At 41.7% G+C, this 19,405-nt stretch overlaps 1 pseudogene across 1 annotated transcript in view; it reads left to right on the top strand.

Moving 5' to 3' along the window:
• The first annotated feature begins 2,980 nt into the window (after positions 1 to 2,980).
• The window catches only part of LOC147375186 (non-histone chromosomal protein HMG-17 pseudogene), a 45,241-nt pseudogene continuing 28,816 nt past the window's right edge, over positions 2,981 to 19,405 (top strand). The window contains exon 1 of the transcript XR_015161400.1: positions 2,981 to 2,989. The product of XR_015161400.1 is annotated as a non-histone chromosomal protein HMG-17 pseudogene (transcript). The remainder of the gene's footprint in view (positions 2,990 to 19,405) is intronic.

The raw sequence follows: 19,405 nt of genomic DNA on the forward strand, positions 1-19,405 counted from the left end.
CTGGGACAAGGTGAGGGGTGGAGGAGGGCAGCGAGGTGGGGAGAACAGAAGAGGAGGCTGTCTGTGCACCCTGGAAGTGCAGCCTGAGACCCTGGGGGCTTGGCCTTGAGAAGCAGTGATCTCTCATCCCCATGGGGACACAGAAGGACAGGCCAAGCCCTCCCCTTAGCTTCTCATTCCAGAGAGTGCCAAGCACATCATCATCCACCCCAGTCATCAGTGTCATCCTTCCTGTTACTCAGGCAGAGAGAACTAGGCTTTTCTCTTAGCAACCTGCTTCCCCCTCCCTCCTCGCTGCTCTCTGCAGCCCCAGACTTGGCCTTGATCTCAGGCTTTGAAGGTGCTGGATTCAATGTGATGGCTGATTCATTGGGTGATAGGCAGTTTTCCCCCAAGCTGCCTGCCTCAGTCTGGAGTGGAACATTCTGGCCTCACAGGAGGGCAGACCAGGAGGCATTAACCCCTGCTCTGCCAGCATGTTTCTCTAGGGCTAGAACCCAGGATTCTGGAAATTGTTCTCTCCAGGGTGGCACCAAAGGGAGCCTTGTGAAGGGCTTTGGGCACTCCATATACTTCCTCATTCTCACCCAGGCCATCCAGGAAACAATCTGAATAAAAGGAGTGTCCCCTGGCCTGCCCCTCTTTCCAACACAGAGGTTGCCACCTCTGCTCTTTTGTCTGCCCTGTGCCTTCTGCACACCTTCCCCTGCCACCTGCTCCCAGGGGTCAGCCCCCACCTTCAGCAGAGATTTATACCTTTCCGAATACTCGCACAGGAAGCCAGAGCCACCACAGGCTGGTGCCGGAAGTTCAGCGGCTGAGACAGGCCTGGGTAGGAGCCGTTTCAACATTCCAGTTCTCCCATCCTTCCGGGTGGCTGGCGGATGGGGGCATCTTAGCAGCGTGGGGTGGGGGCCTGAGCAGGGGGTGGGAGCTTTCTGGGAGGGGCCTTGGCCAGATGAGGCTCAGCAGGATCCCCCCAAGTTGGTGGTCCTCCTCCACTTAGTCCTGTCTTGAAGATGCTGAGAGAAAGGCTGTATCTAATTTCACCCCCGGCTGCTTGAATCAGGGGCCTCAGCTTCAACCCAAAGGTGCCAGCTTCCCCCTTTCTCTTTTCCCTCTTGTTCATCCTTAGCGTCTGCCCCACCTACAGTCAATGCCTGTCTCTTCCTTCAGACCTCATGCACCACTGTCCCACACAGCTGCGGCCACTGCATTCAGAGGGGGCACCTCTGTCTCTGTAGCACACAGGAGGTCACTCCACACCCTCAGCTGTTCCCCCTGTGCTCTGGACGCCTCCATCTTCCACCCTGTTGTTTTATTGATTATCACTTATCACTTGCCATTTTTAGTCTCCAAGTCTTTGAGTGTCTACCTGTAACCTATAAACTTGCAAAAACCTTCCTCATTAAAAATAAATAAATAAGTAAAAAGCCCAAATCTCCCTTCTTCACGCATCCTGCCCCTGGTTCTCCCCTCTTGTGTGTCTCCAGACCCTGTGGGGTTACCTAACAGACAAACCAGGGACTTACATCAAGAGCCAGCCAAGAGGAACAAGTGCCATGGGAATAGGAAAGGGCATTTCAACGAAAAGTGGCAATAAATCAATGTTGTGGTGTTTAAGATAATTTAGAAAAGGCTTACTTGAATTTCATCACACATACAAATTTTACATTATTTTGAAAATCAAAAATTAGTTTGTGTCACATATAGGAGGGATGGGAACCCTCATCTTTTTTCCTGGCCCCCCAGCTTGCCCTTTGCAGTGGAAGCTCAGAGTCTTAACCACTGGCGGTCCAGTGGTTAACCCTCACCTTTTAAAGGTGTTAATTCTCTCTTTCTCACCTCTAGCTCGTCAACCCTGTGTGTCTTCAGACACCATCAAGTGCTCCTGCCAAGGCCGCCAGTGACCTTCACGTTGAGAAATCTGATGGATGTCTTTTCCTCTCAGCTGTGGCCATCTCAGCAGACGTCACCTCTAGCCTTGAAAAGCTCTCCTGTGGCTTCAGTGACAACTGCTCTCCGGGGTTCCCTTCTACTTCCTAAACCTGTCCCTTTCGGACATCCTCATGGTTCTTCCTCTCGGAATGTTTGTGTTCCCCAGAGTCCTGAGCTGGTCTTCTTTGTCTCTCTACGTATCTCTTGCTGGGATAGTTCTTGCACTTGTGTGGCTTTAGTTACCATCTGCACTCAGATTACTTCTAAACAGCTTTCCTGGGGATTCCTATATGATCCAGTGGTTAAGACTCTGTGGCTCACTGCCAAGGCCCTGAGTTCAATCCCTGGTCCCCACAGGCCACACGCTGTGGCTAAAAAAATAAATAAAATTAAACAAACAGCTTTCCTTAGCTCAGCCATAGCTTCTGACTTGTAGATCTGTGCATCCCATTGTGTACTCTTTTAGGCGCCTAAATTCGCTAAATCTGAACTAGAGTTCTCAGGTGTCTGACGAAACATTCCTTTTCCAGCATCTTCTGTCTCTGGGAGAGGTGCCATCATCCATTCAAACCCTAAGCTCAAAACCTTCTCTCTGACATCCCTCACCTAAACTCCTCTACAATTTACCAGGTCTATCCTACTGACTCTGTCTCTTAACTATCTTGACTTATTCATTTCTCTTTGTTTCCTGGCTACCACCCTCGTCCAAGTTGCCATTATCTCTGGCTTGCAATAGCCTCTGAAGTGGTCTCCCCAGTCTCTACTTGTTCAGTCCACTTTCCATACCGAAGTCATTCTGATGGGGTTTTAGTGATTTCTCATTGGCTCAGGCTGGCCTTTCAGACTTTCCATCTCCTGGTTCCCAATGTCAGGTGTGCATGTGCTTAGGAGAGCCTTGGCTCTCATTCTCCGCTCCAACAATGTGTAGCTACCTGGAGCTTTCCCCCTCCTGCTTGGGCTGTCTTTTCTCCTCTCCTGTATTATTTTTTGGGACAAAAATACCCAGGCAAGAGATATTGGAGATGTGAACTAGGGTGGTGACATGGATGTGGTAAGAATTGATGAGATTCTGGAAAAAAGGGGAGGGGATAAGTTCAAGTTACACATGAACTTATTTACAAACTAGAAGTAGAGTCACAGATGTAAAAAACAAACTTATGGTTACTAGGGAATGGGGGGAGGGTAAATAGGGAGATCGGGACTGACATATACACTCTGTGCTAAGTTGCTTCGGTCATGTCAGACTCTTGTGACCCATGGACTCTATCCCACCAGGCTTCTCTGTTCATGGGATTTTCCGGGCAAGAATACTGGAGTGGCTTGCCATTTCCTTCTCCAAGGGATCTTTCTGGCCCAGGGATGGAACCTGCATCTCTTATGTCTCTTGCATTGGCAGGCAGGTTCTTTATCACTAGCACCATAAAATAGATAACTAATAAGAACTTTCTATATTGCACAGGGAACTCTACCCAGCACTCTATAATGACCTATATGGGAAAAAATCTTTTTTTTTAAAACAAGTGGATATATGTAAAAAAAAAAAAAAAAAAAAGAAAATAAATTGATGAGATTCTGGGCATATTTTGAAGGAAAATACAATAGGACTTGTTGGATTTGAAAATGTGGGAAGATAAAGGAGTCAAGGATAACTTTCCAGTTTTGTTATTTGTTTATTTATTTTTGCCTGAGTAGCTAGAAAAACTGAATTCCGCTAACAGATTGGGGGGAGACTGGGAATAACGGGTTTGGATGGGAAGAGAAGGAGTTCAGTTTTGGATACGTCACTGGAAATGGCTATTAGAAATCCAGTTAGGTATATGAATCTGGTTCAGGGGACTGATCTGAGTTGGAGCTGTAAATTTATGAGTCATCAGTGGAAAGGCGAAACTTAAAGCCACAAGACTGAATGAGAGCACTGAGGGTATAGGTTTCATAAAAAGTCGAAGAGGCCTAGGAGCCTTTGGCATTAAAAGTTTGCGGAGATGAGCCTCAGGAGAGAAAAATCAGGAGGAAAAACAGGAAAATGTAGCACCCCAAAAGCCTAGTGGCAAAAGGATTTGCTGGAGGAGGAAGTGGTCAATTGTGTCAAAGGTTAAGTAAGCTGAGGGCTGAGAATTGACCATGAGATTTAATAACAGGAAGGTCAATGATGATGCAGACAAGAACAGTTCAGGAAATGATGTGGCAAAAGCTTGTGGGATTACATCTAAGAGAAAAAAGAGAGAGGGGTTGGAGTTAGACAAGTTGTTAAAATTTTTTTTGCTGTAGAAAGGGTACAGTAAAGTGGATGTCTGCTAGAGGGTTAATGAAGATCATGAGAGTGTTTTTGTTTATTTGTTTTTAAATATGGGATAAATAACAGCAGATAGATTATTTCTGTATATTTATGGGATTGATCCAGCAGAGAGGAAATACTGATGAAACAAGAGGGAAGAAATATTAGAAGAACAAAACTCTCGAGAGATTGAGAGACTAAAGGACCTACTCCCTGAACAGGGAGGTTGGCTTTAGACAGAAACTCTTCTATTTTCACGGCTTCCTCTCTCCCTTTACTCTGCTCCAGTGTCTGCTCTTTGAGAAATCTTTCCTGTCCAGTCATCACTGTCTATCCTTTTATCCTGCCTTTTTAAAAAAATATTTATTTATTTGGCCGTGCTCTTTCTTAGTCGCACCACTGTGGCATGAGAAGGTTTTAGTTGCAGCATGTGGGATTTAGTTTCCTGGTCAGGGATTGAACCCAGACCCACTGCATAAGGAGCACGGTGTCTTGGACGCTGGATCACCAGGGAAGTCCCCTGCTTTACTTTCATTTGTTAGCACGTGCTCAGTTGTTCAGTCGTGTCCAACGCTTTGTGACCCCGTGGACTATAGCCCACCAGGCTCCTCTGTCCACGGGATTCTCCAGGCAAGAATACTGGAGTGGGTTGCTATTTCCTCCTCCAGGGGATCTTCGAGACTCAGGGATCAAATCTGTGTCTCCTGCATTGGCAGGCAGAGTCTTTATGACTAAGTCACCTGGGGAACCCTATTTGTAGCATTTGTCATAATAATATTACAGAATAAATATGTTTATTGTCTGTCTTTGTCATTAAAATATAAATTCCACGAGGGGAGATACTTGGTCTTCTTCACCCTATATTGCCAATACTCAGTATTAGTGTCTCACATAGAAGTTGCCCAGTAAATATTTGAGAATGAAGGAAGAAGTGAATCTTTCCCTCATGCCCATGGCAACATGCTCAATTCTCATTCCATTCTGATTTTTATTTCATTCTCCTATAACCCACATCTCCTCCCATTTTCCATCCCCATTCACCCAAGGAAACATTCTAACCTATCTCGACTGCCATCCCCATCATTCCCATACCACCCTTCCCCCCCGTACTACCCTTATCCTGAGAGTAGCCACCCTCATCTATGTCTCGTCTCCTCCATCCCCCAGCTTAATTCCCCTGCTAACCCGTCTCAGCACTACCCCCACCCACATCCTGTCTGCTCATCCTGATTGCGTCATCACAGTCTCCTTTTGTCCTTGCCATCATGGTCTCTGTTCTGCTCCTCTCCCATTCTGTTCTCTTGCCATCTACATGCAGTCTCCATCTCCATCACCATCGCTTTCCCATTTCCTCTTGCCATACCTAATCTGCCTCAGCATCATGGGGAAGAAACATAGCTTTGTACTGTGTATTGGTTAGAAATTGCCAGAGCCATGGTTAATACAAGCAGCTATGGGAAGAAAGAGATGGAAATGCTTTTTTTCAGTTACTTAAGTAAATATTAAAAAGCTTATTTTATGAACTAGCACTATTCCCTACAATAGACATAATAAATGACTTCCTGAGATTTTCTAAAATATATTTTGCATATGTTGGCATTATCACAGGCCTTGGGCCTGGGGGTTCCAAGCCTGTAGATGAAGACAGTCTCTGTGGTAAAATAATCTGCCTTCTCAGAGAGCTCTTTTTTCTTAATTTCCAGTGTCAGGAAACCCTGGGAAAGTATCTATAAGCTATGATTAAAAAAAGATGAAGCAAGTCAAACTGAATCTCACTTGGAACTTTAGTTTTTGTTCCAGACTGACTAGTCAACTAACAAGGATTTGGGAGTTATAAGTACTCTGTATCTTTCTTTATCTTATCTTCAAGAGAAATTATCAGCCCAGGACCTGAATAAGTAAAACATTTCTCATGCCCTTGAGATTTTTATCTTCTCTTTATAAATTTTTCCTCCCATACCAATCTGTGACCTAGAATTCCCTTCTAGTCAAGGCTAGACAAAAATGTATATATGTTCTAATCAATGGATTAATTATACAATTTATAGATATTATACTAATTATATCTTCATATACTTAATATATAATTAGTTACTGATACATATTAATGAAACTATTATTTCCAATGTAACTATGTAATTTTATTTTATTCTTAGCTATCTTAGTAAGATGCCAACCAAAGATCATAGGGCTTAGTGCTCAATCTGGTGTTTGACAACTTTTCTTTGGAATTTTCTGAATGTATAATAGTATTCTTTACCAATGAGGGCACAATCTTCTTTTTTTTTTTTTTTGGTTAGAATAAAGCTAAGAGACATGTGAGTTTGTGGAAAAAAAAAAACATGGTTGAATTTGCTACTGTTCATGTTGTATATAAATTTGACTTGTAAAAATGTTTATTTAAATCAGGATCTAATAAAGATTTCTCAAGTGGGGATATATTATCATTGAGACCAGGGATGTAGAGACCTTGGCCCAAGTCTCTTTGTCTTCTATGCAACATTTGGGTGAGTATCATTGATTTAACAATCACCTCCAAGAATCCTATCTTGTTCAAGGTCCATATTAACGAACATCCTTGAAATTGACACCTTTTACACTATTTTATTATGAATTAAAAAAACAATTTTTGCGGGGAGGTGCAGCTGTGTTGGGTCTTCATTGCTGCATGGACTTTTCTCTAGTTGCAGAGAGTGGAGGCTACTCTCCAGTTGCTGTGTGCGGCTCCTCATTGCAGTGGCTTCTCTTGATGCAGAGCTGGGCTTCAATAGTTGCAGCATGTGGACTCAGTACTTACAGCTTCTCCTGCTCTAGAGCACAGGCTCAATAGTTGTGGCACATGGGCTCAGCCACTCTCCAGCACGTGGTATCTTCCCCGACCAGGGATCAATCCGTGTCTCCTGCATTAGTAGGCAGATTCTTCACCTCTGAGCCACCAGGGAGGCCCCTCATTGTGCTTTTAGTTTACATCTTACTGATTACTAATGAAGTTGATCGATTTTTAAAATAATTTTATTTATTTATTTTTGGCTGTGCTGGGTCTTGTTTGTAGAAAGGGCTTTTATCTAGTTGCAGTGAGTAGGAGCTACTCTGTAGTTGCAGTGCCTAGGTGGCTCATTGCGGTGGCCGCTCCTGTTGGGAAGCATGGAGTCTAGGATGCATGTGCTCAGTATCATGGCTCCTGACCTACAGAGCACATGCTCAATAGTTGTGGTTCAATAAACTTAATACTGTTAAGATAGCAAGACTACCCAAACTGATCTATATATTCAATATAATTCCTGCCAAAATCTCAGCTAGCTTCTTTGCAGAAACTGACAAGCTGATCTTAATCTACATGTGGAAATTTAAGGAATCCAGACTAAACAAAAACAATCTTGAAAGAACAGGACAGTGCCAAGATTCATATGTTGCAATTTCAAAACTTAGTAGAAAATGACAATAATCAAGATAGTATGATGCAGGAGTAAGGATAGACATATAGATCATAGGAAGAGATGAGATCTCAGGAGAAATCTCTTACATTTACATACAATTGAATTTTGATAAAATGTCAAGACAATTCGGTGCAGGAAAGATCTTCTTAACAAATGGTACTAGGAAAGCTGAATATAAGCAAGAGAATGAAGTTGAACTTTTTTCCCCAGGGATCAAACCCAGGTCTCCCACATTGCAGGTGGATTCTTTACCAGTTGAACCACCAGGGAAGCCCTTTTTTCACACATCATACACAAAATTAACTCAAAATGGACTATATTCTTAAATGTAAAAACTAAACTATAAAACTCTTACAACATATACCTCCATGTCTCAATTATCATATTTCATAATACATTTTATTGTCTAGTAAAGCATGCCTCCCTTCACCATTTTCATTTTCTTCAAAAATATCTCTAATTTTAATCAAATGCTTTTCGCTACTTTTTATGAGATGATTGTATAGATTTTGCATTTTCTTCTTTCATCTATGGTGAATCACATTGATTGCTTTTTAAATGTTGAACTAAATCTTGTTATTGATTCTAGCTCACAGTGGTTTACTTCCTCATGTGGCAGACTTCCTTTTTTATTGCTTGGCTATCTTTGGTTAAACAAGCCATAAAATTAAGATTATATAAAATTGAACCCCAGGCTCATGAGAGGGCAAGTTCATAGTTTAAATTTCTCTGGTGAATCTATTATTATTATTATTTGCATTCAAGTTGCATCAAAAACAGGCAGGTTTTTCTTGTTTTTCCTTGTGTAGGCCCAGTACTTACCTTCCATTTCCCATAATGTCTATTTACCTCCAGAGTTCTAGGTTTCTGGTATTGGCACTTCCCCCTGAGGACAGCTTAGTGTTCATGTTAGCATGTCACTAATTTCAGAAAGTTGTATTCATTTTAGGCCCCTGGAGATTTTCCCTAGTGTTTTGAAGTCCTAACAAAGTGTATGAGTATATATTTGTTGAAATTTATCCAGTATCAATATATTTTTAAGCAGGAGGGCTTTTTCTAGTGAGCCGTACTGCTGGTGGAGAAGTCTTTTTGTTGCAGTATCTTCTAGTGTTTTAGGATATGTATCATTACTAACTTATTCTAAAATGTTAGATTATTTTTGTTAATGGACCTGGCAACACCATATATTGGGGAAGTTCATATCCAAAGTCTTTCTGTTTCAATTATTTCTCTGAGATCTTATAATTGTGCTTAGGGGAAAGATGGGAAGTAGGGAATAACCAGGATAATATTCCCATAATCACATAGTCCAGACAAATTCCTGAGCCAACAGTAAGCTCAGGTACCACAGGTGGAACAAGTCCTAAGAAATGATCACCAGCAATCTAATTGGGCAGTTGAACAGCTGGATAGCAGAAGGTTAAGATGCAGAGATGTATTGAATTCAAGGAAATATCATAAGGATTAATACAGCATTTATTATAATTTACATTGGCTCCGGTTCACAGGAACGAATCCATTTTGAATGAAACATTAAAACCTTTTAGTGGTAATGGCTATTTGTAGAAAGAGTATGGGAGTATTAGAAATTACCCTGGGCACAGGGTGTATTTGGAGAGTTTTATTGGTCCTATTCCAGCAGCAACCAGAGCAAGTTTTTTTTTTTTTTTTGGCATCCTCAGACTTCAAAAGTCTTCCTAGAGGAGGAACACAGGCATTGTGGGTGTCCCAGGAGAACTGATCCAACCACTTCAAGATATAAAGTTTCTTCATGAACAGAAGGAATAGTTTAAGAGGAGAGTTGTATTTTTATCCCTGGATTTTTTTTTTTAATTTTATTTTATTTTTAAACTTTACATAATTGTATTAGTTTTGCCAAATATCAAAATGAATCTGCCACAGGTATACATGTGTTCCCCTGAACCCTCCTCCCTCTTCCCTCCCCGAACCATCCCTCTGGGTCGTCCCAGTGCACTAGCCCCAAGCATCCAGTATCGTGCATCGAACCTGGACTGGCAACTCATTTCTTACATGATATTTTACATGTTTCAATGCCATTCTCCCAAATCCTCCCACCCTCTCCCTCTCCCACAGAGTGCATAAGACTGTTCTATACATCAGTGTCTCTTTTGCTGTCTTGTACACAGGGTTATTGTTACCATCTTTCTAAATTCCATATATATGCGTTAGTATACTGTATTGGTGTTTTTCCTTCTGGCTTACTTCACTCTGTATGATAGGCTCCAGTTTCATCCACCTCATTAGAACTGATTCCAATGTATTCTTTTTAATGGCTGAGTAATACTCCATTGTGTATATGTACCATAGCTTTCTTATCCATTCATCTGCTACTCAAAAGTTATACAACAGTAATCAGACAAATAAATCAATCATTCTGGATTTTTTTTTCAAATGTTTATATGTTTCTTTTCTCTCCAGAGTAGAAGATACTTTTCACTTTGGAATGGCAAGTTTTCTGTACCTCGAAGGCAAGACCCCAGGCTGAACCAACACTTTTGAAAGAGACCACTGCCTTGGTGACTGCATGGTGGAGCCGACCTCACCATTTGGTCTGTTTGCCAGAGGAGAGGGGATCGGCACACTCACTGTATCTTTAAATTTTGAAGTAAGAGTAAGGCTTTTTTTTTTTTTGGTTTAATAAAAGCAGCTAGATAATTTTCCTAAGTTTTTTCCTTCTAGAAGAGAGGTTAGTGACAGAGTTCTTCTCTTTAAAGTTGTACCCTCTTATGTTGTTCACAGACTGGCCCACTTCCAGCCTCTTGTGATTGATTAAGTATCGCTAAGCATCCAGAGGGCAGCTAATGAGCCAATATAAAACATACACCAAATCATTCATTAAGGTTAAAAGTCAATGAAATTAGTACAAGACGCTACCATGCCCTCAGGGCACACATTTTCTTCAGGTAGAAAGCTAAAAAAACCCAGGGAACACAGGTAGTAAGTACAAGCTGCCTGCATCCCTCCACGGAAGCTCAAATGATGCTTCTTTCTTCTGATTAATCTTAACGTATGTTCAGTCTTCAGTTAGTAGCTCAGTTTTAGCAGGGTGGTTGTTTAGGCTTGTTGTTGCTATGGTTAGAAAGCTTCAAAACACTTCAATAATGTTTTGTAATTAAGTAGCAAACTACCATTTAACACTTGAATATTTTCCAAGAGAATGGCCAGGAATTTCCTGAGTCTACCCAGTCCTTCTGTTGGCTACAGATTTCATAGTCTTGGAAATTATGGGCAGGACAGCTAATCATTTGGGTCTGTACTTCTTGGCCAATTTACTTTTTAAAATCTCCTTTTGAAAAAAAAATAAAATAAAATCTCCTTTTGGCTTTCTACCATTTGAACTAATTGCAGGTGATGTAAACAGTGAAAGCATTGGTGTTGATAGGCTTTACACATTTCCTTTACTGTTTGACCTGCAATCTGAGGACCCTGATCACTATTGAGAGATAACGTTCCCTAAACCTGAGAGTGAAGCTCTTTAGGAGCCTTTGATGAATGGTGACTGTGTTAGCCTTCACTCATTGCTAATTTCTCTCTGTTCTAAAAACACATGAATTACCAAGCTCATAATCAAATAAACATCATTTCTCTGCCTGGGCAGAAAAAAATCTAAATATTTACCCATGTCTTTGTGGTAGAGGATGAGCCACTCATATTTATGGGAAGTTGTTGTTACTGTTTGTTTTTTTTAAATTTTATTTTAGGGGCTTCCTTGGTGGTCTAGTGGTTAAGAGTCTGCCTTCCAATGCAGGGGACCTGGGTTTGATCCCTCATCAGGGAACTAGGATCTCACATGCCACAGGGCAACTAAGCCCTTGCATTGCGATGAGAAGGCCATGATCCATAGTGAAGACCCAGTGCAGCTAAAATTTGTTTTTATTTTATTGAAGTATCTTTGATTTACAATGTGCTAATTTCTTCTATATATATTTATGTGTATATATATATATATATTCTTTTTCATATTCTTTTCCACTGTTGAATAATAATGGTAGTGAATATAGTTCCCTATGCTATATAGTAGGACTTTATTATCTATCCATTCTATATAATAGTTTGCATCTTCGAATCTCAAATTCCCAATCCATCCCTTCCCCACCCCTCCCTAGGCAACCACAAGTTTCTTCTCTATGTCTGTGAGTCTGTTTCTGTTCATAGACGAGTTGATTTGTGTCATATTTTAGATTCCACATATAAACAATATGATATTTATCTATTTCTGACTTACTTCACTGAGCACGATAATCTCTAGGTCTATCCATGTTGCTGCAAATGACATTATTTCATTCTTCTTTATGGCTAAGTAATGGCAGAAAGTGAAGAAGAACTAAAGAGCCTCTTGATGAAAGTGAAAGAGGAGAGTGAAAAAGTAGGCTTAAAGCTCAACATTCAGAAAACTAAGATCATGGCATCTGGTCCCATCACTTCATGGCAAATAGATAGGGAAACAGTGGAAACAGTGAGAGACTTTATTTTGGGGGGCTCCAAAATTACTACAGATGGTGATTGCAGCCATGAAATTAAAAGACGCTTGCTCCTTGGAAGGAAAGTTATGACCAACCTAGACAGCATATTAAAAAGCAGAGACATTACTTGGCCCACAAAGGTCCGTCTAGTCAAGGCTATGGTTTTTCTAGTAGTTGTGTATGGATGTGAGAGTTGGACTATAAAGAAAGCTGAGTGCCAAAGAATTGATGCTTTTGAACTGTGGTGTTGGAGAAGACTCTTGAGAGTCCCTTGGACTGCAAGGAGATCCAACCAGTCCATCCAAAGGAGATCAGTCCTGGGTGTTCATTGGAAGGACTGATCCTGAAGCTGAATTTCCAATACTTTGGCCACCTGCTGAGAAATCTGACTCATTTGAAAAGCCCTTGATGCTGGGAAAGATTGAGGGCAGGAGGAGAAGGGGACGACAGAGGATGAGATGGTTGGATGGCGTCACTGACTCGATGGACATGAGTTTGGGTAGACTCAGATGGACTGGGAGGCCTGGCGTGCTACAATTCATGGGGTTGCAAAGAGTCGGACACGACTGAGCGACTGAATTGAACTGAATATTCCACTGCGTGAAGCCATAGTGATGTTACTCTTTGTTCAGTCAGTGAATGTGTATTGGGTACCTGCTATATCCCAGATACTGTTCTATGTGTTGGGGATAAAGTGGTGATCAAAGAACGCAAAGATTCCTTCCCTCACAGAGATCACATTCAAATGGGAAGACAGAAACAAGACACAGAAGTAAAATTATATTATGTTAGACAGTACTTAGTGCTAATGAGAAAAAAAAGGCAAGGAAATGGGATAGAGAATACCTATGTGGTCAGTGATAAGAGGACTGCAATCTTAGATACGGTGGCCAGGGCAAGGCTTCCTGGAAGGGGACCTTTGAATAAAGCCAGAAGGAAGTAAAAGCAAGCCATGTGACTGTCTGAGGGATGGACACGCCAAGATTATGAGTAGTAAGTACTATATACCTAAGTTCCACTTGAAAAGAGAGAAATGCTCGGGTGCATTCTTGCTATTGGAGATCTGGGAAATGAGGAGGAACCAGTAAAAATTTCACTGAGGTAGAAGGATTAACAGGAGATTTATGTTGCTCTGGAAGCCCACTGGAAAAAAAATGCTTTCAAGGATGAGAGGGTGACTGAATCTGTCAAGTGCTGCTGGCAGTTGGGTAAGATGAGGGCAGAGGTGGGCCAGGTCTCGAGGAGCAACAGGGGTGAGAACCCGATGGAAATGACTTCAGATGGAGAGAAACTGGAGAAGGCAAGTGCAGATTCTTACTGTGAGGGATTTTGTTTTAAGAACAATAGCTGGAAGGGGACACAGGTAAAGGAAAGTCTTTGCCTTTTTGTTTTCTGGTTTTGGGGGGTTGGGAGATCATATATTAATGGATCTATGCTGGTGGTGATTATGCACTGGAGAGAAACTATCTATGTTGTTAGAGAACTAAGGAAATTGCGGGAGCAAAATGAGGGTGTGGACAGCCTAGGAGAGAAGGCAGAGGCCTGTGGAGAGATGCTGTGATTGGTGGATTTGGTAGCGGGAGCTATCAAAATTCTCTCGAGCTGGCCTCTATTAGTGAAATAAGAAGCAAGGTCATCAGCAGGGAGTGAGAATGAACCTGTATGAAGAGGGAGGAAAGGATGTGAAATAATTAACTGAGAGAGTTAATGGACTAGAAAAATGTAGAATAATTGCTAGGAAGTTAAGTGCCCACTGGAGGTAAGTGGTCATGAATTTAAAATAGTCTAGTCAACATAATTGCTTTTCTTCAGCCATATTTGGCAGCACTGGTGCAGACATGGAGTAGCTGGGAGAATTGGATTTCATCAATATTTGGGTTTTGCTAAGCAAAGAATTCAGATATGTGGATGATACTGCTCTAATGGAAGAAAGCAAAGAGGAACTAAAGAGCCTGTTGATGAGAGTGAAGAAGGAGAGTGAAAAAGCTGTCTTAAGACTAAACATTTAAAAAACTAAGATCATGGCATTCAGCCCCATCACTGCACGGCAAATAAAGGGGAAAAGATTGAAGCAGTGACATATTTCCTCTTATTAGGCTCCAAATTCACTGAGGATGGTGACTGCAGCCATGAAATCAGACAATTGCTTCTTGGCAGGAAAGCGATGACAAATCTAGACAGTAATGTTGGCAGAGACATTACTCTGCCGACAAAGGTCTGTATAGTCAAGGCTTTGGTCTTCCCAGTGGTCACGTGTGGTTGTGAGAGCTGGACCATAAAGAAGGCGGAGTGCTGAAGAATTGAGGCCTTTGAATTATGATGCTGAAGAAGACTCTTGAGAGTCCCTTGAACAGCAAGGAGATCAAATCAGTCAATTTTAAGGGCTATCAATCCTGAATATTCCCTGGAAGGACTGATGCTGAAGCTAAAGCTCCAGTATTTTGGTCATCTGATGCAAACATTGACTCATTGGAAAAGTCCCTGATGCTGGGAAAGATTGAGGGCAGAAGGAGAAGAGGGCATCAGAGGATGAAATGGCTGTATGGCATCACTGATGCAATGAACATGAACTTGGGCAAACTCTGGGAGATGGTGAGGGACAGGGAGGCCTTGTGTGCTGCAGTCCATGGGGTTGCAAAGAGTTGGACTCCACTGGGCGTCTGAACAACAAGAAGAAAAGAATACAAATTGAGATCTGACCAAGGGAGTTAAGGGTGTTTGCAATGGTTGATTTGGATTGGTCATGGAATTTAAACCAGGTAAGGAAGTGTCTTGGCCCTGGTGGCTCAGTGGTAAAGAATCCACCTGCCAATGCAGGGAATGTGGGTTCAATCCCTGGGTAGGGAAGATTCCCTGGAGAAGGAAATGGCAACCTACTACAGAATTCTTGCCTGGGAAATCCCTTGGACAGAGGAGCCATGTGGACTACAGTCCATGGTGTCACAAAGAGTTGGACACAACTGAGTGACTGAACACGCAGCACAACGAAGTGTCTTAGCTCACGTTCCATAACAAGATACCACAGACTGAGTGGCTTACGCAACAGACATTTATTTTCTCACAGTTTTGGAGGCTAAAACGTCAGGATCAAGGTGTGGGCAAGTTTGGTTTCTGGTGAAGCCTCTCCTCTTGGCTTTTAGGCAGTTGCCGTCTTTCTGTGTCCTCACATTTTCTTATGCTTGTGGACAGAGAAAGAGATCTCTGGTGTCTCTTACTTTTCTGATAAAGACACCAACCTCATGGTTTCATTTTTTAAAAATTGAAGTACAGTTGCTTCACAATATTGTGTTAGTTTTCAGCATACAGCAAAGTGATTCAGTTTTATATATTTTCATGTTCCTTTCCATCATGATTTATTACAGGATGTTGAATATACTTCCCTGTGCTCTACAGCAGGACCTTGTTGTTTATCCATTCATTCTATATATAATAGATTTCATCTGCAAGTCCCAAACTCCTAATCCAGCCTCCGCCATCCCCCACCTGGCAACCACAGATCTGTTCTGTCTGTCTGTCTGTTTCTGTTTCATAAATAAGTTCATCTGTGCCGTATTTTAGATTCCATATGTAAGCAATATCACATGGTATTTGCCTTTATTTTTCTGACTTATTTCACTTAGTATGATAATCTCTAGGTCCAATGATGTAGCTCCAAATGGCATTATTTCATTCTTTTTTATGGCTGAGTAATATTCCATTGTATATATGTATGATATCTTCCTTATCCATTCATTTATTTATGGACATCAGTTTGTTTCCATGTCTTCAGTTCAGTTTAGTTCAGTTCAGTCACTCAGTTGTGTCTGACTCTTTGCGACCCCATGGACTGCAGCACACCAGGCCTCCCTTCCCATCACCAATTCCTGGAGTTTACTCAAACTCATGTCCATTGCATCAGTGATGCCATCCAACCATCTCAGCCTCTGTAATCCCTTTCTCCTTCCACCTTCAATCTTTCCCAGTATCAGGGTCTTTTCAAATGAGTCGGTGCTTCGCATCAGGTGGCCAAAGTACTGGAGTTTCAGCTTCAGCATCAGTCCTTCCAATGAATATTTGGGACTGATTTCCTTTAGGATGGACTGGTTGGATCTCCTTGCTGTCTAAGGGACTCTCAAGAGTCTTCTCCAACACCACAGTTCAAAAGCATCAATTCTTTGGCACTCAGTTTTCTTTATAGTCCAAATCTCACATCCATACATGACCACTGGAAAAACCATAGCCTTGACTAGACGGACCTTTGTTGGCAAAGTAATGTCTCTGCTTTTTAATATGCTGTCTAGCTTGGTCATAACTTTTCTTCCAAGGAGCAAGCATCTTTTAATTCGTGGCTGCAGTCATCATCTGCAGTGATTCTGGAACCCCAAAAATAAAGTCTCTCACTGTCTCCATTGTTTCCCCATCTATTTCCCATGAAGTGGTGGGACCAGATGCCATGATCTTAGTTTTCTGAATGTTGAGCTTTAAGCCAACTTTTTCACTCTCCACTGTCACTTTCATCAAGAGGCTCTTTAGTTCCTCTTCACTTTCTGCCATAAGGGTGGTGTTATCTGCATATCTGAGGTTATTGCTATTTCTCCTGGCAATCTTGATTCCAGCTTGTGCTTCATCCAGCCCAGCATTTCTCATGATGTACTCTGCATATAAGTTAAATAATCAGGGTGACAATATACAGCCTTGATGTACTCCTTTTCCTATTTGGAACCAGTCTGTTGTTCCATGTCCAGTTCTAACTGTTGCTTTCTGACCTGCATACAAATTTCTCAAGAGGCAGGTCAGGTGGTCTGGTATTCCCAACTCTTTCAGAATTTTCCACAGTTTATTGTGATCCACACAGTCAAAGGCTTTGGCATAGTCAATAAAGCAGAAGTGATATTTTTCTGAAACTCTCTTGCTTTTTCGATGATGCAGTGGATGTTGGCTATTTGATCTCTGATTCCTCTGCCTTTTCTAAATCCAGCTTGAACATCTGGAAGTTCATGGTTCTGTTGAAGCCTGGCTTGGAGAATTTTGAGCATTACTTTACTAGCATGTGAGATGATTACCAGCTGAGCCACAAGGGAAGACCTTCCATGTCTTTGCTATTGTAAATAATGCTGCTATGAACATAGATGTGCAAAAATATTTTTTACTTATAGTTTTGTCCAGATATATGCCCAGGAGTGGGATTGCTGGATCATATGACAACTCTAGTTTTTTGAGGAACCTCCATACTATTCTGTACAGTAGCAGCACCTACTTACATTCCTACCAACAGTGTAGGAGGGTTCCTTTCTCTCCACACTCTCTCCTGTGTTTGTTATTTGTAGACTCATTAATGATGGCCATTCTGACCAGTGTGAGGTGGTACATCATGGTAGTTTTGGTTTATGTTTCTCTAATAATTAGTGATGTTGAGTATCTTTTCATGTGCATATTAACCATTTGTGTGTCTTCTTTGGAGAAATATTTATTTAGATCTTCTGCCCATTTTTTGATTGGGCTGTTTTTGTTGTTGTTGTCGAGCTATTAGAGCTATTTGTATATTTTGGAAAGGAAGCCCTTATTGGCTTATGATCTCATTTAATCTTAATGAGATCCTTAAAGGCCCTATCACCAAATGCAGTCACATTGGAGGTTGGGGTTTAAACATTTTAATTTTGTTTTTGGGTGTTTTTTTTTTTTTTTTTGCCACACCAGGTGGCTTGTGGGATCTCAGTTCCCCAGTGGGGGATCAAACCCTGGCTTACATCAGTGAAAGCATCCTATCTTAATCACTGGACCACCAGGGAATCACTAACTTATGATTTTGGAGAAATGCAATTACTCCATAACAGAAGGAATGATTTGAGAGGATCTAGGATGGTGAAAAGGTGGTAAGATTAATGGATTGTAAGTAATGGTGAGATGATGGATAACTGGAATTGAAGCATTAGAAGGTATGAGCTGGAAGTGTAGGAGGAATTGATTGGAGAGGGGAGTATGAAATAGGGATTATAGAGGAGCTGCAGTCATTTGTAATGACAAGATCTAGGGTGTGACAGTGGGAATGAATGGTTGAGGTAGAGGCAGATGAGTAAAAAGACCACAGGTAGAAAGGATGCAAAGGAACTGAGGGGCTAAGGCATTAGAAGGACCATCTTGTGCATACTGAAATTATCAGGATTATCACAGGAGCAGCATTGTAGAGAGAGACAGCAAGCCAGGGGTTAAACCTTTATGGAAGGAGAGAGAACAGCTCAAGGTAAATAGATAATAGAAGTAAAGTATCATAAGTCACAGAGGAAGATATTTGCAATCCATATAACCAACAAGGATGTCACAGATTGAGTTTTCCAGAAGCAGATGTTGAGATAGAATTTGAGGTACAAGAAATTTTTTAGAGATCAACACTTGTGAAAGGAAGTGGGAGGAAGGAGGATTGGGCAGAGGAAGAACTTAAACTATGATACAGGTCCTACAGAGCTGTCAGGGAGCTCTGGAGCAAATACTGCATGTCAAAGTGTTCAATATTATGTCAAAATAGTTGGGTCTTTAGACCCCACAGCCTGCCTCAGTCACCAGAGACGGATTGCACTGTTATGTGACCGACCTTGGGCGGGCAGTCACTTGCAAATGTGGCAGATCCTGAAACAGCTGACAGCTGGAAGTTGTCTGCTTAATACACTCCCTATAGCTGGAAAACAAGTTCTGTCTGAAGGGGCATCTAGGTAGTGCATCTCAGTGTCCACCACAAACAGACTCATATTTTATTTTGCATATATGAAGAACCCCTATGCAAAGAATAATGCATACATGCACGCATGCTCAGTCACTTCAGTTGTGCCCAACTCTTTGCCACTCTATCGACTGTAGCCCGCTAGACTCCTTTCTCCATGAGATTCTCCAGGTAAGAATACTGGAGTGGGTAGCCATGCCCTCTTCCAGGGGATCTATCTGACCCAGGGATTGAACCCTCCTCTCCTGTGTCTCCTACACTGCAGGCAGATTCTTTACTGCTGAGCCACTGAGGAAGCCCTGCAAAGGATTAGCTGCTGCCTAAGTATGAATCTCTTTACATTCCAAATGCAGCAGCAAGTATGAATATCTTTACATTCCAAATAGCAGTATAGAAGAGGAGTCAACACGTGATGTCCTAAGGGATGGGCAACTGTCTTTGTAAATAAATATTTACTGGAACACAGTTATACCCTTTCATTTAGGCATTGTCTTTATGGCTGCCATCATGCTATAATGGCAGGGTTGCAGTTATAGAGATAGTATAACTTGCAAGCTTAAAATGTTTATTATCTGGA

Source organism: Bos grunniens, chromosome 3 (genome assembly GCF_055505025.1).
Source record: "Bos grunniens cultivar Pamir isolate PY7600 chromosome 3, Bosgru_T2T1.0, whole genome shotgun sequence".
NCBI classification, from domain to species: Eukaryota; Metazoa; Chordata; class Mammalia; order Artiodactyla; family Bovidae; genus Bos; species Bos grunniens.